At 45.5% G+C, this 24,427-nt stretch overlaps 1 pseudogene; it reads right to left on the reverse strand.

Moving 5' to 3' along the window:
- Positions 1-5,393: 5,393 nt before the first annotated feature.
- The window catches only part of LOC112606961, a 35,084-nt pseudogene continuing 16,050 nt past the window's right edge, over positions 5,394-24,427 (reverse strand).

Consider the following 24,427-nt stretch of genomic DNA (forward strand, 5'->3'; position numbering starts at 1 on the left):
CAACATGGTAAAATCCTATTTCTACTAAAATTACAAAAATTAGCCAGGTATGGTGGCGGGCACCTGTAATCCCAGCTACTCGGGAGGCAGAGGTTGCAGTGAGCTGAGATCGGGCCACTGCACTCCAGCCTGGGCGACAGAGTGAGACCCTGTCTCAAAACAAAAACAAAAAAAAAAAAAGAAAAGAAAAAGAAAAGACACTGGAAACTGAGAATAGTATTGTCTATATGGAAGAATAAACTCTTAGGGATTAACACTAGAAAAACTAATTTCTTTCTATATCTGAAAAACTCTTTGTCTCCTTGGAATATTAAGAAATCATTATGGCTGGAAACAGTGGCTCACCCTTGAAATCTCAGCACTTTGGGAGGCCCAGGCAGGTGGATCACCTGAGGTCAGGAGTTTGAGACCAGCCTGGCAAACACGGTGAAACCCTGTTTCTACTAAAAATACGAAAAATTAGCCAGGCATTGTGGTGGGCGCCTATAATCCCAGCTACTCGGGAGGCTGAGGCAGGAGAATCTCTTGAACCCAGGAGGCGGAGGTTGCAGTGAGCTGAGATCGTGCCATTGCACTCCAGCCTGGGCAACAAGAGTGAAACTCCATCCTAAAAAAAAAAAAAAAAATTATTACATAATTGTTGCACCTCCTATGTTCTAGAGTACCTGATTTACTGAAATAATTTAAAAACCTGTTATAGGCCGGGCGCGGTGGCTCAAGCCTGTAATCCCAGTACTTTGGGAGGCCGAGACGGGTGGATCACGAGGTCAGGAGATCGAGACCATCCTGGCTAACACGGTGAAACCCCGTCTCTACTAAAAAAATACAAAAAACTAGCCGGGCGAGGTGGCGGGTGCCTGTAGTCCCAGCTACTCGGGAGGCTGAGGCAGGAGAATGGCGTGAACCCGGGAGGCGGAGCTTGCAGTGAGCTGAGATCTGGCCACTGCACTCCAGCCTGGGCGACAGAGCGAGACTGTGTCTCAAAAAAAAAAAAAAAAAAAAAAAAAAAACAAAACCTGTTATAGATTTAAATCTATTTTAAAACCAAATTTATAATGTATCCTGAATATTTAGAGACATTTATACCTAAAGATTAAAAATCAACTTATTTTTCAGTGGATTACATAAAGTCCTCATTTATACTACTCTTTTTTTTTTTTTTTTAGATGGAATCTAACTCTGTCGGCCAGCTGGAGCGCAGTGGTGCGATCTCGGCTCACTGCAACTTCTGCCTCCTGGGTTCAAGTGATTCTCCTGCCTTGGGTTCCCGAGTAGCTGGGGTTACAGGCGCTCATCACTATGCCCAACTTTTTGTATTTTTAGTAAACATGGGTTTCACCACAGCCAGGCTGGTCTCGAACTCCTTACCTCAGGCTGTCCACCCGCCTTGGCCTCCCAAAGTGCTGAGATTACAGGTGTGAGTCACCACACCTGGCCATACTATTCTATTGTCTTTTAATCTAACATCTCAGATTTACATTCAAGAGAACTAAATGTGTGTTAAAGTGACTCACAAGTCTGTGGTCTTAAACTGTTTTGTCCCAAAAGAACTTTGGAATATATATATATCCCCTTACACATTGCTTACTAAAATGTGCTGTTTAATAGTTGCAAAGACATGATTTCTGGCATATTGTATATTGTGTTATAAGTGCTTTAAATATATCTTTGTCAAGACCTCAGTGCTTTGCTCACTTGGTTTATGGAAAAGGGCCACTTACTGGCCAGTCTTCAAAAGGTCTGAACTCATTTGCATTCAAAGCAGTGAGTTGATAAACATTTCTGTTATAACCATGACTTTCAAATTCTAAGCATGATAGAAGGTAATCACATACATAAAAGGTAGAAGCTTAATGCTTAGGTGAAATAAGTTTGTCTCCTTCAATATTTTTCTCTCCAGAGCTAAACATTTTCTACCCAAAGGTTTTGTTTGGTTTTTGTTGTTGTTGTTTTGTTTTTTTTGAGGCGGAGTCTCTTTGTGTCGCCCAGGCTGGAGTGCAGTGGCGCGATCTCGGCTCACTGCAAGCTGCACCTCCGGGGTTCACACCATTCTCCTGCCTCAACCTCCTGAGTAGCTAAGACTACAGGCACCCGCCACCACGCCCAGTTAAATGTTTTTTTGTATTTTTTTAGTAGAAATGGGGTTTCACCGTGTTAGCCAGGATGGTTTCTATCTCCTGACCTCGTGATCTGCTGGCCTAGGCCTCCCAAAGTGCTGGGATTACAGGTGTGAGCCACCGCGCCCGGCCCTCCCCAAAGGTTTTGAACTGGAATGAGTGAGTTAGCCTTTCTTTTGTACCGAGAGAGAAGATTTGTGTAATAGAGTTGTGAAAGAAGTCCTGAGGCACCCATTCTTTTTTTTTTTTTTTTTTTGGAGACAAGTCTCACTCTGTCGCCAGGTTGGAGTACAGTGCTGCAGTCTCAGCTCACTGCAACCTCCGCCTCCCGGGTTCAAGCAATTCTCCTGCCTCAGCCTCCTGAGTAGCTGAGACTACAGACGTGAGCCACCACGCCCAACTAATTTTGTATTTTTAGTAGAGACGAGGTTTCACCATGTTGGCCAGGATGGTCTCTATCTCTTCACTTTGTGATCTGCCTGCCTCGGCCTCCCAAAGTGCTGGGATTACAGGCGTGAGCCGCTGTGCCTGGCCAGAGGTACCCATTCTTATTTCAGGAGAGATCATTTTAAATTCAGGGTACATATGAAACTGAGGATTTGTAAAGTAACTTTTGAAAACGATACCAACATTTGAAACTAAATGTTACTTATGCTAGCATTTCTAAATGTTCCATTTGAATTATAGAAGCATACTATCAGTTTAAAGGAAACAATCTGGGTTCTAGAATTAAATAGAAATCCCCAGGGCATGCATGTTACATTTTTCTCTAAATAAACAGTAAAAAAAAAAAAAAAAAATTAAGGTTTATTCATCTTAGAACATTTACACAAATGCTTAAATGCTGACAATATAAACCCTAGAACATAGTCATTAAAATAAAAATCACATCCTTTACAGTACATTTACAATAACTGCAACAATCGAATTTATCTTTCCAAAAATTGTCAGTAAGTTGTTAATCTACTTCACATCTCTGTTCTCTGTGTTTGTTTTTGTTTTTTTGAGACAGTCTTGCTCTGTCACCCAGGCTGGAAGTGCAGTGGCCTGATCTCAGCTCACAGCAGCCTCTGCCTCGCTGGTTCCAGCGATTCTGCTGCCTCAGCCTCCTGGGTAGCTGGGACTACAGGCCCATGCCACCATGACCGGCTAATTTTTGTATTTTTAGTAGAGACGGAGTTTTACCATGTTGGCCAGGCTGGTCTCTCCTGACCTCAAGTGATCCACCCGCCTCGGCCTCCCAAAATGCTGGGATTACAGGCATGAGCTACCATGCCTGGCCCTGTTCCCTGTTTTCTTTCTTATTATTTATGTATTTTTTGAGACTGAGTCGCCCAGGCCAGAGTGCGTGGCACCATCTTGGCTCACTGCAACCTCCACCCTCCGGGTTTCAAGTGATTATCCTGCCTCAGCCTCCCGAGTAGCTGGGATAGCTGGGATTAAAGGCGTAAGCCACCATGCTCGGCTAATTTTTGTATTTTTAGTAGAGACGGAGTTTCACCGTGTTGTCCAAGCTGGTCTCGAACTCCTGACCTGAAGTAATCCACCTGCCTCGGCCTCCCAAAGTGCTGGGATTACAGGCACGAGCCACCAGGCCAGGCCTGTTTAGTTTTCTACAGGACAAACCACAAATAGCAACACAGTCCAATCACAAAAGAGGAAGGTAAGTTTTTGCATTTCTAATTTGCAGAGCAGGTATTCCAAATCTGACATTCATTGACCTCTGCATGGGTTGCTGAAATTGGCGCGACAAAGGCCTGAATCTTTTTTTTTTTTTTCCTGAGATGGAGTCTGGCTCTGTTGCCCAGGCTGGAGTGCAGTGGCGTGATCTCGGCTCACGGCAACCTCCGCCTCCCAGGTTCACGCCATTCACCTGCCTCTGCCTCCCGAGTAGCTGGGACTACAGGCGCCCGCCACCTCGCCCGGCTAATTTTTTGTATTTTTAGTAGAGATGGGGTTTCACCGTGTTAGCCAGATGTTCTCGACTCTTGACCTCATGATCTGCCCGCCTCGGCCTCCCAAAGTGCTGGGATTACAGGTGTGAGCCACCGCACCCAGCCAAAGGCCTGCATCTTAAAGTGAGTTACTGAAGACAAAGTTTGGTGATAATTTAAGTAACGTGACTGATGCGTCTGACTGCGACCACATAGGAAGGGTACTCCACAGGTCACAATAATTACCCCAAAATTAACTGAAGATGCCCACTGTTACTCGTATTTAACCATGTGTTAACCATGTAGTTATGGAAACTACAATGATGGTCACTACCTTAAAGAAACAATCTTGGGCCGGGTGCGGTGGCTCACAACTGTAATCGAGCACTTTGGAAGGCCAAAGAGGATGAATCACCTGAGGTCAGGAGTTCGAGACCAGCCTGGCCAACATGGTGAAACCCCATCTCTACTAAAACTACAAAAAATTAGCTGCACATGGTGGCAGACACCTGTAATCCCAGCTACTTGGGAGCCTGAGGCAGGAGAATCACCTGAACCGGGAGGCGGAGGTTGCAGTGAGCCAAGATGGCTCCACTGCACTGCAGCCTGGGCAACAAGACCGAAACTCCGTCTAAAAAAAAAAAAAAAAGAAAAGAAACTTACAATCTGTTAGAGGAGACAGCAAACAAAAATAATACAAGGTTCACATACTACAACGCAGACGGGAAGGAATTAGAAGAGAATTTCTATGGGCAGAGCAAAGTCTTGGGTCACGGGAATCACGAACTGGGGAGAATTATTTGTCAGGTTTAATTAAAGGAAAAGGAACAAATAGAGTTTAAAGATTAGAAGGTTACAGGTGGCACGCCACAATCCCCAAAACAAACCCCACCTCGTCCCAGCCCCAGTCATCTCCCAAGGGGGTATATCTTGCCCAGAGAGCCTGGAAGGCAGGGGCATTTGTTTTTACAGCTCAGTCACTATTATTCCAGCCAAAAAAAAGCACTTCCTATGAGGATTAAGTGATTACCCCAGGTCACCTGGCCACATTCCTCTCCTGGAGCCGGTGCCGGCCGCCCCTCCACCAACGCCGCGCTCCGAGGTCACGCAGCTGCCTGCGACCACGAAGTCCTCAGTGAGGCCGCCTCCCACGCCCTGGAGACGTGGTCTCCCCTCCCGCGAGGGTCCCTCTGACCCCACCCGGGCAACTAGGGCACCGCAGGCTGTTACCCAACTAACCATCAAGTGCGGCTCCGAGCGCGTGCGTGGCGTGGCGTGGCGCGGAGGGGCGGGGCGGGGCTGGGCTGCGCTCTAGGCACCATGCGGTCCCCACGCCTAGAGCTCACCTGACTGCGATTGAAGGGACCACTCGGCAGCCTGATAACGCGCCCCCGGCCGAGCCTGCGCAATGGGGGCGCAGTCGGCCCTCGCGCCCTCTGCTCCCCAAAACAAGCGCGTGGAAAGCTTGGTCCGGGCTTCTCACAGCCGCGCGCACAGACTTGTTCTCCCCCCGCGAGTCTCCCGGGAGAGTCGCGGCCACCTGCACGCGTCCGGCACACAAACTTCGGTCTCACCCCTCAGTTTCTGCCAGAGAAATAGGAAAAGTCACCTAGAGGCCTGACCCTGACGGGTGGGGGGGAGACGAGCGCGCGGAGTAGCGGGAAGCGTCTGAGGAGCGGGGACTGGGCAGCGTTTGAATGGATGCGGGTGCCGCTGGCACCCGGGAAGACGCCGGGGGCCGGCGCTGTGGAGCCGGGCACGGGCTGGGATGTGTTTGGATTCCAATCCGGGCCTGACACCAGTTAAGTGACCTCGGAAAGTTCCCCAACCGTCCGGGCCTGTTTCCTCCCTCTGAAGTGGCGACAGTAATAGAACTGACCTCGTAGGCTCGTCGGGAGGCCCTGAAGGGAGAACCCATGCAACTTGCCACCGCAGAGCCAGGCCCGCGGCGGTTGGCGCCTGGTGGGTATTAAAGACAGTCGGGAAAGAAGAGCAGGTAAGAGGGCGGGGAGACTGGCCAGTGGGTTGGGGTGTGCACCTCGGCCACGTGGAGAAGCGAGAATGCAGGGGCCGGACGCCTATGGACGATGCGTGTGTGGGGCCAGATAGAATCGTGGCAGGCGGCGCTGGGGCTGATGCGCCTCACCCGGATTAGCCTCTGTAATCCTCACAGCCCTGTGAAGCGGGCACTGCCGTGAACATTTTGTAAATAAGGGACCCGAGGCTCAGAGAGGTGAAGTAACTTTCCAGACGGCCCAGCTTGTCAGCGTCCAGCATATGAAGTCACACCCCAGAGTCTGTTTTTATCGTCATAACCGCTTTGACCGGATAACCAACGTGTGTGTGTTGAAGTGATCAGATGACCATGGAGTGTCTCTGATGTCCAGGACTTTTGAGAAATACTGAAAAAGTATGAGGCAAGGCCCCTGCCTTCAAAGAGCTTGCAAGTTTTTGGGGGAGACTGTGTCAGGCACAAATTAACCAACATCTGTTGAGCACTTGACAGAACCCTGCCCTTCCTTGGTTGGTTAACTGAGTCAGGCACAAATTAACCAACATCTGTTGAGCACATGACAGAACACTTGCTTGACAGAACCCTGCCCTTCCTTTCGTGTCTTCCTCCCTTCCAGGACTCACCCCCTCACTTATGCTCCCCCTCAGTTCTCAGCAGGCTACAGTCCTCCGCTCTACCAGCTGAGCTATCAAAGGGTGCACTTCCCCTTCAATTCTGGCCAACATAGTGAAACCCCGTTTCTACTAAAAATACAAAAATTAGCCGGTCATGATGGCATGCGCCTGTAGTCCCAGCTACTCAAGAGCCTGAGGCGGGAGAATTAGTTGGACCTGGGAGGCGGATGTTGCAGTGAGCTGAGATCATGCCACTGCACTCTAGCCTGGGTGACAGAGCGAGACTCTGTCTCAAAAAATAAAAAAATAGGCCAAGCGCAGTGGCTCACGCCTGTAATCCCAGTACTTTAGGAGTCCGAGGTGGGTGGATCATGAGGTCAGGAGTCCGAGACTAGCCTGGCCAACATGGTGAAATCCCATCTCTACTAAAAATACAAAAACTAGCCTGGCATGGTGGCAGACACCTGTCATCTCAGCTACTCAGGAGGCTGAGGCAGGGAGAATCGCTTGAACTTGGGAGGCAGAAGTTGCAGTGCGCCAAGATCATGCCATTGCTCTCCAGCCTGGGCGACTCTATCTCAAAATAAATTAATTAATTAAATAAATAGATAAATAAAAAATAAAACAAATGGTGGTGGGGCAACTGGGTATCCAGTTGCAGAAGAATGAAGTTGCATGAAATTGACTCAAAATTCATCAATAACAGAGCTAAACTGTAAAACTCTTAGAAGAAAATATACAGAGAATCTTTTTTTTTTTTTTTTTTTTTGAGACGGAGTCTCGCTCCATCGCCAGGGCTGGAGTGCAGTGGCACAATCTCTGCTCACTGCAAGCTCAGCCCCCTGGTACACGCCATTGTCCTGTCTCAGCCTCCCGAGTAGCTGAGACTACAGGCACCCACCACCATGCCAGGCTAATTTTTTTTTTTTTTTTAGTAGAGACGGGGTTTCACCATGTTAGCCAGGATGGTCTCGATCTCTTGACCTCGTAATCTGCCCGCCTCAGCCTCCCAAAGTGCTGGGATTACAGGCGTGAACCATCACACCCAGCTAGATAATCTTTGTTACCTAAAATTGATAATAGATTCTTAGATACAATATCAGGGCACACCAAAAGAAAAAGTGAATAAATTGGACTTTATCAAGATTAAAAGCTTTTGTGTATAGAGGGTATGATCAACACTGTGAAAAGACAAAGTACAGGATGGGACAAAGATTTGTAAACCATGTATCTGATAAGGGTGTAATATGCAGAATAGGCCAAGTGCAGTGGCTCACACCTGTAATGCTAGCATTTTGGGATGCCCAGGCTGGTGGATCACCTAAGGTCAGGAGTTTGAGACCAGCCTGGCCAACATGGTGAAACCCTACCTCTACTAAAAATACAAAAATTAGGCGGGTGGGGTGGAGGAGGCTGCTGTGCGCCGAGATGGCGCCACTGCACTCCAGTCTGCACGACAGAGGTAGACTCTGTCCCAAAAAAAAAAAAAAAAAAAAAAAAAAGCAGAATATATAAAGAACTCTTGCATCTCAACAACAAAAAGACAACTCAATTTTTTAAATGGGCAAATTATGTTAATAGACATTTCCCCAAAGAACATATACAAATAGCTAACAAGCACATGAAAAAATGCTCAGAATCATTAGTCATTAGAGAAAGCCACATGGAGATGCCGCTTCATATCCACTAGTGTAACTAAGTACCCTCATTTTCCTAAGAGATAGTTTATTTTTTTCCCCTCTCTTCTCATTCTCCTGGTTCCCCAGGTCCTACTTAGCCCTTTAGAAATGCAGGTATAGCCTTTTTCACCAGACACTCCCTACAGGGCAAGTTCATCTAACTCTTCAAGAGTTAACAGTCAATTTACAAACCAAAGCATGCCCGCTACAGAACTCTCACCTTTTAGGAGGTGACCTCAAGACAACAGCCTGCCCACAAAGCTGCCAGCAGTCACCAGCTCAACCACTGCATAGGTAAGGCACCAAGCTAACATGTGGACCCCCATCTTCCTTGTTTCCTCTCCTGCCTTTTAAAAGTGCCTGCTTTCTGCTGCAAAAGGGAAGTGGCACATGTAAAGGCAGGAGGCCTACGCTTCTTCCCCTTAGCTGACTTTGGAATAAATCACTTTCTTTGTATCAGGTCTTACTCTTGTCAGTTGGATTCAGCATGTGGGAGCAACTTACCCACATTTCAGTTACACTAGTATGGCTACAAAAAAATTTTTTTAAGGAAAAAAGTATTGGTGAGAACGTGGAAAAATTCAAACTTCATACTTTGCTGATGGGGATGTAAAATAGGGCAGCTACTGTGGAAAAGTTTGGTGGTTCCTCAAAAAGTTAAAGAATTACTATACGATGCAGCAATTCTGCTACTGAAACAGCGTCATTTCCTGGGGTAAATACCTGAGGTTCCTCATCTAGTGCCAAGAAGATTAAGGACACGGATACACACAAGGAGCGAGTTTAGGAGAGGAGATTTAATAGGCAAAAGAAAGAGAAAGGAGAAAATCTCTCTCATGAGAGAGAGGGGCTCTCCAGTGAGAATTCTGGCCCATGGCAGAGTGCACCAGATTTTATAGACAGGCTTAAGGAGGCAGTGCCTGATTTACATAGGGTCCAAAGATTGGTTGGACCAGGTGTGATGTTTACATCATGTGCTGGGTAAGCTGGCTTCCCCACCCTAATCTTATTATGCAAATGGATCTTTGCTTGGCTGGCACCATGTTGCCTGCTCCTTACTGCACAGGTGGCTAGCAAAGAGAAGGGACAATGAAGCTGCCATTTTGAACATGCCTAGTCCCAGGTAGCCTTTTCCTATTGGCACAACTGCCGGCATTCACCCGTGCAAGCACCCAGCTTGCTTGTCTATGTTTGCAGCTTGATTTTACAGGCTGCTCTTTGTTACAAAAGAAAATTATTTGGGGGCTGTTTTTCATGAAAAGGAAAACCTTACCAAGGACTCCTGTAGCTTATCTGCCTAAATAATTTCTTCTTAACGCCTATATCAGTAGTAGGTATATTACCAAAATAAAACAGGCATTCAAACAAATACTTGTACAGCAGCACTATTCACAGTAGCCAAAAGTTGGAAACAATTCACATGTCCATCAATGGATGTATGGATAAACAAATATGTTATGCAGCTATAAAAGGGAATGAAGTACTAATAAATTCCACAACGTGGATAAACCTTAAGAAAATGGTAAGTTAAAGTAGCCAGACACTAAAGGTTCAAAATTGTATGTGTGATTTTATTGGAGGCATTTGAACTGGACAACTCCATCTTGTATAGGGACTGGGTAAAATAAGACTGAAACCTACTAAGCTGCATTCCCAGACGGTTAGGCATTCTAAGTCACAGGATGAGGTAGGAGGTCAGCATGAGATACAGGTCATAGAGACCTTCCTGATAAAAAAGCTTGGAGTAAAGAAGCCAGCCAAAACCCACTAAAACCAAGATGGCCACGAGAGTGACCTCTGGTCATCCTCACTACTACACTCCCATCAGCGCCAGGACAGTTTACAAATGCTATGGCAACCTCAGGAAGTTACCCTATATGGTCCAAAAAAGGGAGGCATGAATAATCCACCTCTTGTTTAGCATATAATCAGAAATAACCATAAAAATGGGCAACCAGCAGCCCTCAGGCTCTGTCTATGAAGTAGCCATTCTTTTATTCCTTTACTTTTTTTTTTTTTATTTATTTATTATTATTATACTGTAAGTTGTAGGGTACATGTGCATAACGTGCAGGTTTGTTACATATGTATACTTGTGCCTTGTTGGTGTGCTGCACTATTCCTTTACTTTTTAAATAAACTTGTTTTCACTCTACTCTGTGGACTTGCCTTGAATTCTTTCTTTCTTTTTTTTTTTTTTGAGACAGTCTTGCTCTGTTGCCCAGGCTGGAGTGCTGGAGTGCAGTGCCACGATCTCGGCTCACTGCAAGCTGCGCCTCCCGGGTTCACACCACTCTCCTGCCTCAGCCTCTCGAGTAGCTGGGACTACAGGTGCCCACCACTATGCCTGGCTAATTTTTGTATTTTTTAGTAGAGATGGGGGTTCACTGTGTTAGCCAGGATGGTCACGATCTCCTGACCTCGTGATCTGCCCGCCTTGGCCTCCCAGAGTGCTGGGATTACAGGCGTGAGCCACCACGCCCGGCCTACCCTGAATTATTTCTTGCACGAGATCCCAGAACCCTCTCTTGGGCTTTGGATCGGGGCCCCTTTCCAGTAACAATTTCATTTTATGAAATACCCAAGATAGGTAAATCCATAGAGGCAGAAAGCAGATTAGTGGTTGCAGGGGGTGCTGGGGATAGGGAGAAAGGGAATGACTGATTAATGGGTTGGAGTTTTCTTTTGGGGTGATGAAAATGATTTGGAACTTGATATATAAGTGATGACTGTGTTAACCAAAGAGGGGTCCGGATCCAGACCCCAATAGAGGGTTCTTGGATCTTGCGCCAGAAAGAATTTGAGGCAAAGTCCATAGAGTAAACTGAAAGCCAGTTTTTAGGAAAGTAAAGGAATAAGAGAATAACTACTCCATAGACAGAGCAGCCCCAAGGGTGCTGGTTGCCCATTTTCATGGTTATTTCTGGTTCAAACGGCTCTGACAGTTGTGTGTGCTATTGTGAAATATGTATTTGGTCTTCTTCCCCATTTCCTGGTGGCATACAACTTCTAAAATCCTTGGAACCTCCGAAGTGATGTGTCTTTTTATATGTTAATGAGTTGACTGATGGTTGGGGGCTCCTGGATAGCTTCAGGATTGAGGGCTGGTCACAGGAAAGAGCAAACCTTGATTAGAGAGTTGGGACTTGCAGGCACACCCCTCAACCTCCATGGAGGGGAGGAGGGCTGAAAGTTATGTTGATTACCAATGACCAATGATTTAATTACTCATAGCTACATGATGCTTTCATAAAAATGCAAAAGGACTGGGTCCAGAGAGCTTCAAATTAGTGGAACACATGGAGGCACCTGGAGGTGTCATGCCCTGAGAGGGCATGGAAGCTTCATGCTCTTTCCCACATAAGCATTTCTTTCATCTGGTGTTCATCAGTCTCATTTGTAATATCCTTTATAATAAACCAGTAAATGTAAGTAAAGTGTTTTCCTGAGTTCTGTGAGCCACTTTAGCAAATTAGTTGAACTCCAAGAGCGGGCAGTAGGAATCTTGATTTATAGCCAGTCAATTAGAAGCACAAGTAAAACCACCTTGGGCTTATGATTGGCATTGGAAATAGGGGCAAGCTTGTGGGACTGAGCCCTCACTTTTGGCATCTGACACTCTCTCCAGGTGGATAGTGTGACAGTTGAGTTGAATCCGAGGACACGCTAGTGTCCACCAAAGAATGGATTGGTTACTGTTGGGGAGAAATTCCCACACACATTTTGGTTACCAAGAGTCACAGAATGGTGAATATACTAAATACCACTGAAATGTACACTTTAGCCATGCACGGTGGCTCATGCCTGTAATCCCAGCACTTTGGGAGGCCGAGGTGGGCAGATCACCTGAGCTCAGGAGTTTGAGACCAGCCTTACCAACATGGAGAAACCCCATCTCTATTAAAAATACAAAAATTAGCCACGTGTAGTGGCACGTGCCTGTAATTCCAGCAACTCGGGAGGCTGAGGCAGGAGAATCACTTGAACCCGAGAAGCAAAGGTTGCAGTGAGCCAGGATGGTGCCATTGCACTCCAGCCTGGGCAACAAGTGCGAAACTCCATCTCAGAAAGAAAAAAAGAAAAGAAAAGAAATATGCACTTTAAGATGGTTGATTTTATGTTACATGAATTCACCTGACTTAAATACAAAGAAACAGATTTTCCATGAATCTTATGAAGCTTTTGGGAGGGGCTCTAACAGTATATTCATAGGATCATATCTAATTTTTTTTTTTTTTAAGACGGAATCTTGCCCTGTCGCCCGGACTTGAGTTCAGTGGCATGATCTCAGCTCACTATAACCTTCACCTCCCAGGTTCAAGCGATTCTCCTGTGCCTCGGCCTCCTGAGTAGCTGGGATTACAGGTGTGCGCCACCATGCCCAGCTAATTTTTTTTTTTTTTTTTTTTTTTTAGGAGGGATGGGGTTTTGCCATGTTGGGCAGCTGTTCTTGAACTCCTGGCCTCAAGTGATCTGCCCACCTTGGCCTCCCAAAGTTCTGGGATTACAGGCATGAGCCACCGTGCCCGGCTGGATCGTATCTAAGTTTATAATTTTAACTTTTCATTATTTTCTTAAAGAGGGCCACTGTGGTAGACACTATAAGCACCCCCTCCCAAAGATGTCCATGTTTTAATCCTCGAAACCTGTGAATATGTTATATAATATGACAAAGGGTAATTAAGGTTACAGATAGAATTAAGGTTGCTAATCAGCTGGCCTTAAAATAGGGAGATTATCCTGGATTGTCTAGGTGAACCCAGTATAATCAAGAGTCCTTAACATGGAAGAAGGTGACAGAGAGGAGGTCAGAGTGAAGCAATCTAAGAAAGGCTTATCTGTTGTTGCTGGTTTTGAAGATGGAGGAAGAAGCCACAACTCAAGGAATGCAGATGGTCTCTAAAGCTGGAAAAGACAAGGAAACTGATTTTTTCCCAGAGCCTCCAGAAAGGAACACAGCCCTCTTGACACTGAGTTTTAGCCCAGTGAGTCCTGTCTGGACCTTTTAACTACAGAGCTATGAGAGAAATTTGTGTTGTCTAAAGCTACAAAGTTTGTGGTAATTTGTTATAGCAGTGATAGAAAACTAATACAGCCACCTTAGATGTGCATACCTCAGGCCCCGCAAAACTTTTATCTTCCGCTGACAAGCAATATAAGAGTACAGGCTTTGAAGTTGGAAGACCTGGTCTCGTAACTTACTTGCTGTGTTACTGTGGGCAAATCACTGAACTCTTCCAGGCCTTAGTTTCTTCACAGGTACATTGGAGATAATACCTACAAACCTGATCTATTGTGCGGATTAAAAGAGAAAGTGATTAATAAAACTTGGAAAGTGCTCTAAAAATGTTCATGCGTCATTTTAAGTTGTTAATAAAGAGTGTTAGAGTGACTAAGTGACTCCAAGCTTATTAGCTGGAAAAATAGAAGTAGGAGAGGCGATTCTCTGGGACGTGCCTGTAGTCCCAGTTACTTGGGAGGCTGAGGCGGGCAGAATTGCTTGAGAGTCCAGCCTGGGTAACATAGGGAGACCTGCCACTAAAAAATGAAAAAAGAAAAGACAGTTGGAGGGTAAGAAAAGGAAACTAGTTTTGATGAGCTAGCCAAGTTGATTAAAATAAAGCAGATATAATTCTTACTGTTTTTCCAGATGTCTTCCTGATTTTTTTTTTTTTTTTTTGGAGACGGAGTTTCGCCCTAGTTGCCCAGGCTGAAGTGCAATGGCGCGATCGCAGTTCACTGCAACCTCTGCCTCCCAGGTTCAAGCGATTCTCCCAGGTTCGAGCAATTCTCCTGCCTCAGCCTGGTGAGTAGCTGAGACTACAGGCGTGTGCCACCACGCCTGGCTAATTTTGTATTTTTAGTAAAGATGGGAGGCCGGGCGCGGTGGCTCACGCCTGTAATCCCAGCACTTTGGAAGGCCGAGGCGGGCGGATCACAAGGTCAGGAGATCGAGACCACGGTGAAACCCCGTCTCTACTAAAAATACAAAAATTGCCGGGCGCGGTGGCTCACGCCTGTAATCCCAGCACTTTGGGAGGCCGAGGCGGGCGGATCACAAGGTCAGGAGATCGAGACCACAGTGAAACCCCGTCTCTACTAAAAATACAAAAAATTAGCCGGGCGCGGTGGTGGGCGCCTGTAGTCCCAGCTACTCAGGAGGCTGAGGCAGGAGAATGGCGTGAACCCAGGAGGCGGAGCTTGCAGTGAGCCGAGATCGCGCCACTGCACTCCAGCCTGGGCGACAGAGCAAGACTCCGTCTCAATTAAAAAAAAAAGATGGGGTTTCTCCATATTGGTCAGGCTAGGCTTGTCTCAAACTCTCCACCTCAGGTGATCCACTTTGGGCTCCCAAAGTGCTGGGATTACAGGCGTGAGCCACCGTGCCGGCCCGTCTTCCTGATTTTAAGCCAGTGCAAGATAGGAATTTTAGAACTGAAAGGAGCTTGAACATCACGTAGCCAAATGCCCCTCCTTCCCCTATACATTTTGTAGATGTGGAAACTGAAACCCAGAGAGACTGACTTTGTTAAGGCCACTTAGCTAATGAATGATTTGACCAGTTGAATAAACAACTTTCAGGGCTTCACTGGATGAAGCACAATCTTTAAGATAAAAAGTACCCAAGAGAGGAACATTTATGAAAGTTTCAAGTAAGTTGAGCATTTTGTTTGTTTGTTTGTTTGTTTGTTTTGAGAAGGAGTCTAGCTCTGTTACCCAGGCTGGAGTGCAGTGGCGCAGTCGTGGCTCACTGCAACCTCTGTCTCCGAAGTTCAAAAGATTCTCCTGCTTTAGCCTCCTGAGTAGCCGGTATTACAGGTGTGTGCCACCACACCTGGCTAATTTTTGTATTTTTAGTAGAGACGGGGTTTCACCATGTTGGTCAGGTTGGTCTTGAACTCCTGACCTCGTGATCTGCCTGCTTTGGCCTCCCAAAGTGCTGGGATTACAGGTATGATCCACCGTGCCCAACTGTAAGTTAGAGTTTTAACAAAGACTTAGAGACAAGGATGAGAACCACATTAAAGGTAAAGGGAGAGGGAGAATTTATTTTATAAATGCAAAATTAGAAAGTTATTACTTATGGTGAATACATTGCCCAAATATTTTATCAGGAAAATAAGTTTCCACTGGATTTTAACTGTCTCAAATTTAGCTGTCTCACCTCCCTACCTTCATTTAATTGTTCTCCCAACATTTATCTGAGTTTAGAAATAGAAAGATGTGGCCAGGAGTGGTGGCTCACGCCTGTAATCCCAGCACTTTGGGAGGCCGAGGAGGGCTTATCACAAGGTCAAGAGATCAAAACCCCATCCTGGCGAACACGGTGAAACCCCGTCTCTACTAAAAAAAATACAAAAACTAGCCAGGCGAGGTGGCGGGCGCCTGTGGCCCAGCTACTCGGGAGGCTGAGGCAGGAGAATGGCGTAAGCCCGGGAGGTGGAGCTTGCAGTGAGCCGAGATCGCACCACTGCACTCCAGCCCGGGCGACAGAGCGAGACTCCGTCTCAAAAAAAAAAAAAAAAAAAAGAGATCAAAACCATTCTGGCCAACATGGTGAAACCCCGTCTCTACTAAAAATACAAAAATTAGCTGGGTGTGGTGGTGCACACCTGTAGTCCCAGCTACTTGGGAAGCTGAGGCAGGAGAATGGCTTGAACCCTGGAGGCGGAGGTTGCAGTGAGCCAAGATTGAGCCACTGCACTCCAGCCTGGTGACAGAAACTCCGTCTCAAAAAAAAAAAAAAGAAAGATGCTCTTTCTTTGTTGGTTTTTTTTTGGGTTTTTTTTTTTTTTTTTTTGAGACGGAGATTCACCCTTGTTGCCCAGGCTGGAGTGCAGTGGCGCGATCTTGGCTCACTGCAACCTCCGCCTCCAGGGTTCAAGCCATTCTCCTGCCTCAGCCTCCCAAGTAGCTGGGACTACAGGTGCGCACCACCACCCAGCTAATTTTTGTATTTTTAGTAGAGACGGGGTTTCACCATGTTGGTCAGGCTGGCCTGGAACTCCCAAACTCAGGTGATCCACCCAGCTCGGCCTCTCAAAATGCTGGGATTACAGGCGTGAGCCACTGCGCCTGGTGAGAAAGATGCTCTTAACCAATAATAAAACAAAATTTCACCAATAATAAAACAAAAAGTGTTCTTTTTGTTTTTGTTTTATTGAGATGTAATTCACCTAACATAAAATTCACAATTAAAGTGTACACTTCAGTGGTTTTTAGAACATTCCCTATGTTGTGTCACCATCACCATTACTCTGAAAACATTTCCATCAACTGCCCCCCTCCCCCACAAGAAAAAACCATGCTATTAGCAGTTAGTCCCAATTTCCCCCTTCTCCCATCCCTTGACAACTACTAATCTAATTTCTGTCTATGAATTTGCTTATTCTGGATATTTTATATACTGTAAATTGAATTATTAGCATATTTTCAAAGTTCATTCATATTGTAGCATGCATCAGTACTTCATTCCTTTTATGGCTGAATAATAATCCATTGTATGGATGTATTACATTTTGTTTATCCTTTAGTTAGCTGATGGACATTGGGGTTGTTTTCACTTTTTGGCCATTATGAATAAAGCTGCTATGAACATTCATTTACACATTTTAGTGTAAACATATATTTTTATTTCTCTTGAGTATATACTCAAGAAGTGGAATTGCTGGTTCATATGATAACTCTGTGCTTATCTTTTTGAGAAACTGCTAAACTGTTTTCCACAGCAGCTATACTTTCCGCCAGCAATATATGAGGGTTCCAATTTTTCCACATTCTTTTCCACACTTGTTATTTTCTCTTTTTGAAAATATTGTTACTATAGTCAACCTAATGGGTGTAAAGTGATTTCTCATGTAATTTGTTTGCTTAGTTTTATTTTTGGAATAGCATTTCCCACTCTTCTTTTTATTTAATTTTTATTTAATTTTATTTTTTTTGAGACGGAGTCTCACTCTGTCACCCAGGCTGCAGTGCCTGGGCATGATCTTGGCTCACTGCAACCTCCTCCTCCTGGGTTCATACAGTTCTCCTGCTTCAGCCTCCCGAATAGCTGGGATTACAGGCATGCGCCACCACGCTCAGCTAATTTTTGTATTTTCCATAGAGACAGGGTTTCACCATGTTGGCCAGGCTGGTCTTGAACTCCTGACCTCATGATCTGCCCGCCTCGGCCTCCCAAAGTGCTGGGATTACAGGCATGAACCACCACTCCCGGCCTATTATGGTATTTTAGATGACCACAGTTATAAAGCTGGGTCACATAATTATCAACCATAATGATATGTGTTTATACATTTCCCCTTTTGACCTATTTCTTTTTTTTCTTTATCTTTTTGAGACAGAGTTTTGCTCTTGTTGCCCAGGCTGGAGTGCAATGGTGTGATCACCTGAAGTCAGGAGTTCGAGACCAACCTGACCAATATGGAGAAACCCCCGTCCCTGCTAAAAATACAAAATTAGCTGGGTGTGGTGGCGCATGCCTGAGGCAGGAGAATGGTGTGAACCCGGGAGGGAGAGCTTGCAGTGAGCCGAGATCGCGCCACCGCACTCTAGCCTGGGCGACAGAGCGAAACTCTGTCTCAAAAATAAACAAACAAAAATAAAAAATATATAAATAAATAACCTTTTAAATAAATATTTTTTTTTGTCGTTTTTTTTTTTTTCCTTTTTGTGGAGAACGGGATCTCTTTATATTACCCAGGCAGGTCTCGAACTCCTGGGCTCAAGCTATCCTCCCGCCTCTGCCTCCCTGAGAGCTGGGATTACAGGCGTGAGCCACTGCGCCCGGCTTAAATAATTTTTTAAATTACTTTTCCAGAAGTATAGTTTTGGGATTTTGAGCTTTCAGGATTTGAACACTTGAGATTACGCCTTTTAGCATTATGATCAACTTCTTGTCTCTTAAGAATGAAAACAAGGGCCGGGCACGGTGGCTCAAGCCTGTAGTCCCAGCACTTTGGGAGGCCAAGACGGGCGGATCACAAGGTCAGGAGATCGAGACCATCTTGGCTAACACGGTGAAACCCCGTCTCTACTAAAAAATACAAAAAACTAGCCGGGCGAGGTGGCGGGCGCCTGTAGTCCCAGCTACTCAGGAGGCTGAGGCAGGAGAATGGCGTAAACCCGGGAGGCGGAGCTTGCAGTGAGCTAAGATCCGGCCACTGCACTCCAGCCTGGGCGACAGAGTCAGACTCCGTCTCAAAAAAAAAAAAAAAAAAAAAAAAAGAATGAAAACAAGCAAGCACGTACACTCTCAGCACTTTGACCCAGAATTTTAATGGAGGTTCTCATGAGTTCAATAGGGCAAAAATAATAATAATAATAATAATTTAGCCAGGTGTGGTGGCTCACGCCTGTAATCCTAGCACTTTGGGAGGCCAAAGCGGGCGCATCACCTGAGGTCAGGAGTTCGAGACCAGCCTCAATATGGAGAAACCCCCGTCTCTACTAAAAATACAAAATTAGCCAGGTGTGGTGGTGCATGCCTGTAATCCCAGCTACTTGGGAGGCTGAGGCAGGAGAACTGCTTGAACCCAGGAGGCGGAGGTTACAGTGAGCCGAGATCGTGCCACTGAACTCCAGCCTGGGCAACAAGAGCAAAACTCCATCTCAAAAAAAAAAAAAAAATTAAAGACATCAAGATTGGAGTCTGGGCACGGTAGCTCACACCTGTAATCCCAGCACTTTGGGAGGCCAAGATGGGTAGAAATTCCGTCTCAAAAAAGAAAAAAGATTGGAAAGGAAGAAGTAAAATTATATTCACAAACAACATGGTCATCTTTACAAAAAATCATTTGGAATCTACAAAAAGGCTAATAAAACTTAGCAAGTTTGTAAGAAACAATAAACAAAAATCAATTGTATTTTTATATAGAATTAGCAGACATTTTTAAGTAGATAATAAAATCAGTACTATTTTCAATAGGAGCAAAACATGCTTAAAATTAGGAATAATTACGACAAAAGATTTGTAAGGCCTGTACACTGAAAGCTATAGAACATTTCTGAGAGAAATAAGAGACCGATATTAATGGAGAGATAATATCATGTTCATGAATTGGAAGATTCAATATTGTGAAGAACTCAATTATCTCCAAATTATCTATGGAGTTGTGATACTATGATACCTATATATTGATTTTCATCCATAGTTACTAGCTTGTAACTCCAGTAGCTCTTGCTATAATGTTGGGGTACTTTAGGCCTCAGAAGCAGACCTCAGGAAACAGAATCTCTCTCTGATCTTCTACTGCTGTCCTTTCACGGGCTCCCTTTTCTCTTCCAAGGTGGGACTGTCATCTTCCCCTGTCTTTCCATAAAGAAATTCCCTGACCTACCTTGTCTGACTGTAGGTCATAAAACCCCTATTTTAGAAAGGGTCCTGCTCCATACCCTGAAGGAAGGAATGCTGCACACAGAGGCCAAGAAGAATCTGGACAAATAGGCCTTGCTAGGTATCCCCATTCAGTCTATTTTAGATCCTGCCCTTTTTATCTAATCACATTTCTACATGATTGTCAATCATGCCTATCCAATGAAGTCTTCATAAAAGGCCCAAGAAGACAACATTATAGAGAGCTTCCAGATAGCTGAACAAGGGGAGTAACAAGCGAGCAAGAAGTCATCCACATGCCAGGAGGGCAATGTACTCCAACTCCACAGGGACAGAAACTCCTGTGATCAGACCCTTCCGGACCTTGCCCTGTGTATCTCTTCATCTGGCTATCTATTTATACCCTTTAAAGTATCCTGGCTGAACGCAGTGGTTCATGCCTGTAATCCCTGCACTTTGGGAGGCCAAGGCTGGTAGGTCACTTGAGGTCAGGAGTTGGAGACCAGCCTGACCAATATGGTGAAACCTCATTTCTACTAAAAATACAAAAATTAGCCAGGTGGGTGTGGTGGCCCATGCCTGTAGTCCCAGCTACACAGGAGGCTGAGACAGAAGAATTGTTTGAAATCGGGAGGCAGAGGTTGCAGTGGGCCAAGACTGTGCCACTGTACTCCAGTCTGGGCGATAGAGTGAGACTCCATCTCAAAAAATTAAATAAAATAAATTAATAAATCCTGGGCCAGGCACAGTGATTCATGCCTATAATCCCAGCACTTTGGGAGGCCGAGACGGGTGGATCAACTGAGGTCAGGAGTTCGAGACCAGCCTGGCCAAACATGGTGAAACCCCGTCTCTAGTAAAAATACAAAAAAATTAGCCAGGCATGGTGACGGGTGCCTGTCATCCCAGCTACTTGGGAGGCTGAGGCAAGAGAATCGCTTGAACCTGGGAGGCAGAGGTTGCAGTGAGCTGAGATCATGCCAGTGGCACTCCAGCTTGGGCAAAAAGTGTGAGGCTCCATCTCAAAAAAATAATAATAATAATAATCCCTTGTATGGCTGGGCACAGTGGCTCATGCCTGTAATCCCAGCACTTTGGGAGGCCGAGGTGCGTGGATCACCTGAGGTCAGGAGTTTGAGACCAGCCTGACCAACATGGTGAACCCGTCTCTACTAAAAAATACAAAAATTAGCTGGGCCTGATAGCGGGTGCCTGTAATCCCAGCTACGTGGGAGGCTGAGGCAGAAGAATCACTTGAACCTGGGAGACAGAGGTTGCAGTGAGCCGAGATCATACCACTGCACTCTAGCCTGGGCAACAGAGCAAGATTCCATCTCAAAAAACAAAAAGCGCACACACACACATATATATATCCTTTGTAATAAACCAGTAAATGTAAGTAAGTGTCTCCCTGATTTCTGTAAGCCACTCTAGCAAAGAGGATCATGGGAACTCCATCTTAAAGTCACCGTATCAAACATCCAGAGGCCTGGTCTTGTGACTAGTGGGAAGCAGGAGGTGTTCTTGTGGGACTGAGCCCTCAACTTGTGGTTTCTGAGGCTATTTCCAGGTAGATAATGTCAGAATTCAATTGAATTGGAGGACACCCAGCTGATATCTGCTGCAGAATTGATTGCTTTGTGTCTGAGGAGAAACCAACTCATATTTGGTCCCAGAAGACTTCTGGGTTGATTGTTGTGGTGTGAGAACAGTGGAAAAACATCGTTTGAGTTCTTCAACTATCCCAAGAATCAGTGCAATCCCAATTAAAATATTTTTTAAAAAATATTTTACAGAAAAAATTGACAGGCTGCTTCTAAAGTTCATATGAAAGGGAAAAATTTTAAAAACCCCAAAACTTAGAGTAGACAAAACAACCTAAAGAGTATGAACAAAGTTGGAGTCTGTGAGTGGTGGCTAATGCCTGTAATCCCAGAACTTTGGGAGACTCAGACAGGCAGATCACTTGAGGTCAGGAGTTCAAGACTAACCCGTCCAACATAGTGAAACTCCATCTCTACTAAAAATACAAAACAAAACCAAAAAAAAAGTAGCCAGGCTTGGTGGTAGGCGCCTGTAATCCTAGCCACTTGGGAGGCTGAGGCAGGAGAATTGCTTGAACTCCGGAGTGGAGGCTCCAATGAGCCGACATAGCACCACTGCACTCCAGACAGAGTGATACTCTGTCTCAAAAAAAAAAATTGGAGAAGTGGTTGGTTTCCTGCCCAGATCCTGACTGGCAGTAGGTTTGAGGGCACAGGCCAAGGGAAGCAGTACCAGAGGCTCAACATGGTGAAAACAGCTGTCCAGCAAGAGAGACTAGAGCTTGGTTTTTGTTTAATTTTTTTTTTTTTTTTTTTTTTTTTTCTGAGACGCAGTCCCGCTCTGTTGCCCAGGTTGGAGTGCCCAGGTTGGAGTTGCCCAGGTTGGAGGCACGATCTTGACTCACTCCAATCTCTGCCTCCCAGGTTCAAGCAATCCTCCTGCCTCAGTCCCCCTAGTAGCTGGGATTATAGACATGCACCACCACACCCGGCTAATGTTTGTATTTTTAGTAGAGAAAGGGTTTTGCCATGTTGGCCAGGCTGGTCTCAAACTCCTGACCTCAGGTGATCCACCTGCCTCGGCCTCCCAAAGTGCTGGGATTACAGGGGTGAGCCACCGTGCTCAGCCTTTTTTTTTTCTTTTTCTTTCTTTTTTTTTTTTGAGACAGAGTTTTGTTCTTGTTGCCCAGGCTAGAGTGCGATGGCGCAATCTCACTCACCACAACCTCCACCTCCCGGGCTCAAGCGATTCTCCTGCCTCAGCCTCCTGAGTAGCTGGGATTACAGGCATATGCCACCATGCCCAACTAATTTTGTATTTTTAGTAGGTACGGGATTTCTCCATTTTGATCAGGTTGGTCTCAAACTCCCGACCTCAGGTGATCCACCTGCCTTGTCCTCCCAAAGTGCTGGGATTACAGGCGTGAGCCACCACACCCGGCCTTGTTAAACTTTTTTTGTTAATTTTTTTTTTTTTTTTTTTTGAGAGAAGTCTGGCTCTTATCTCCCAGGTTTGAGTGCAATGACTTGATCTCGTCTCAATGCAACCTTCAATGCAACCTCCACCTCCTGGGTTCAAACGATTCTCCTGCCTCTGCCCCCCAAGTAGCTGGGATTAAGTCACCTGCCACCACACCCAGCTAATTTTTGTATTTTTTAGTAGAGACGGGGTTTCACCATGTTGGCCAGGCTGGTCTCGAACTGCTGACCTCAGGTGATCCGCCCGCCTCGGCTTCCCGAAGTGCTGGGATTACAGGCATGAGCCACCACACCTGGCCTTGAAATAAAAAATAATAATTATTTTTGTAAAAAAAGAGTTTGAGGCCATTTTTGTTGTTGTTGTTGTTGTTAATTTTTAAGACTTGATTAGAGACAAAGAAGAGTTGGTGTAGAGATCAAGGTTTAGACGAGGGTGAGGCAAGTGAGGCTTTCATTCTCAAGGAGCAATCAAGGACCCATCTTGTGCTTACATGATCTTGAGAGTGTGTGCCTCCTTAAATTTTATGTTTCCTCACCTGAAGGTAATCCTGGCCGTTATGGGACTCAGAACATGATACCCCAAAATATAGCACCTTGGCAAGTAAGAAAACTAAAGAAGCAAGGTCACATTGACCTTCCCCCCACTTTCTCATGCACAGTGCGGTCATAAAGGAATTATTTAACCTACCTCACCTGAAAGCAGGACATAAGACCCTCATTCCAGGCTGGCCCGGCCCCATACTCAGAGAAAAGGAATGCTATTCAGCAAAAAGGAATGCTACTCAGAGTGGCCAAGAACAATCTGAACAAACAGACCTTGTCATATTTCCCCCAATTCCCCTACCCCAGTTTATTACCATTAGATCATACCCTTTGTCCAGTCATGTTCTCCACAATCATCTACTTCTTTCGGCAGACTTAGCATTTTAAAAAAACACAATTTTCCCTGGGTCTTTGGGTCTTCATTTCTGAAGACTCTTATGTCTTATAAAACTTTGTTAGGCCGGGCGCGGTGGCTCAAGCCTGTAATCCCAGCACTTTGGGAGGCCGAGATGGGCGGATCACAAGGTCAGGAGATCAAGACCATCCTGGCTAACACGGTGAAACCCCGTCTCTACTAAAAAATACAAAAATCTAGCCGGGCGAGGTGGCAGGCGCCTGTAGTCCCAGCTACTCGGGAGGCTGAGGCTGGAGAATGGCGTAAACCCGGGAGGCGGAGCTTGCAGTGAGCTGAGATCCGGCCACTGCACTCCAGCCTGGGCGGCAGAGCGAGACTCTGTCTCAAAAAAAAAAAAAAAAAAAAAAAAAAAAAAAAAAAAAAAAAAAAAAACTTTGTTAAATTTGTTATGCTTTGCTCTTATTAATCTGCGTTTTGTTATGGGGTGTCATTTGTGAACCTAGCAATGTGTGAGGAAGACAATACTTTTTTCTCTCCTGTGCCCTGGTGGAGAGCTCTCTAGACAGATAAATGAATAGCTTAGGCTTCTCATCACCCATGTACCCACACTCTCTTTTCTTTTTCTTTTTTTTTTTCTTTTGAAACAGAGTCTCCTTCTGTTGCCCAGGCTGGAGTATAGTGGCGTGATCTGGGCTCACTGGAACCTCTGCCTCCTACAATTCTCCTGCCTCAGCCTCTCGAGTAGCTGGGACTTCAGGTGCATGCCACCAGGCCCAACTAATTTATGTATTTTTAGTAGAGACAGGGTTT

Source organism: Theropithecus gelada, chromosome 1 (assembly GCF_003255815.1).
Source record: "Theropithecus gelada isolate Dixy chromosome 1, Tgel_1.0, whole genome shotgun sequence".
Lineage (NCBI taxonomy): Eukaryota > Metazoa > Chordata > Mammalia > Primates > Cercopithecidae > Theropithecus > Theropithecus gelada.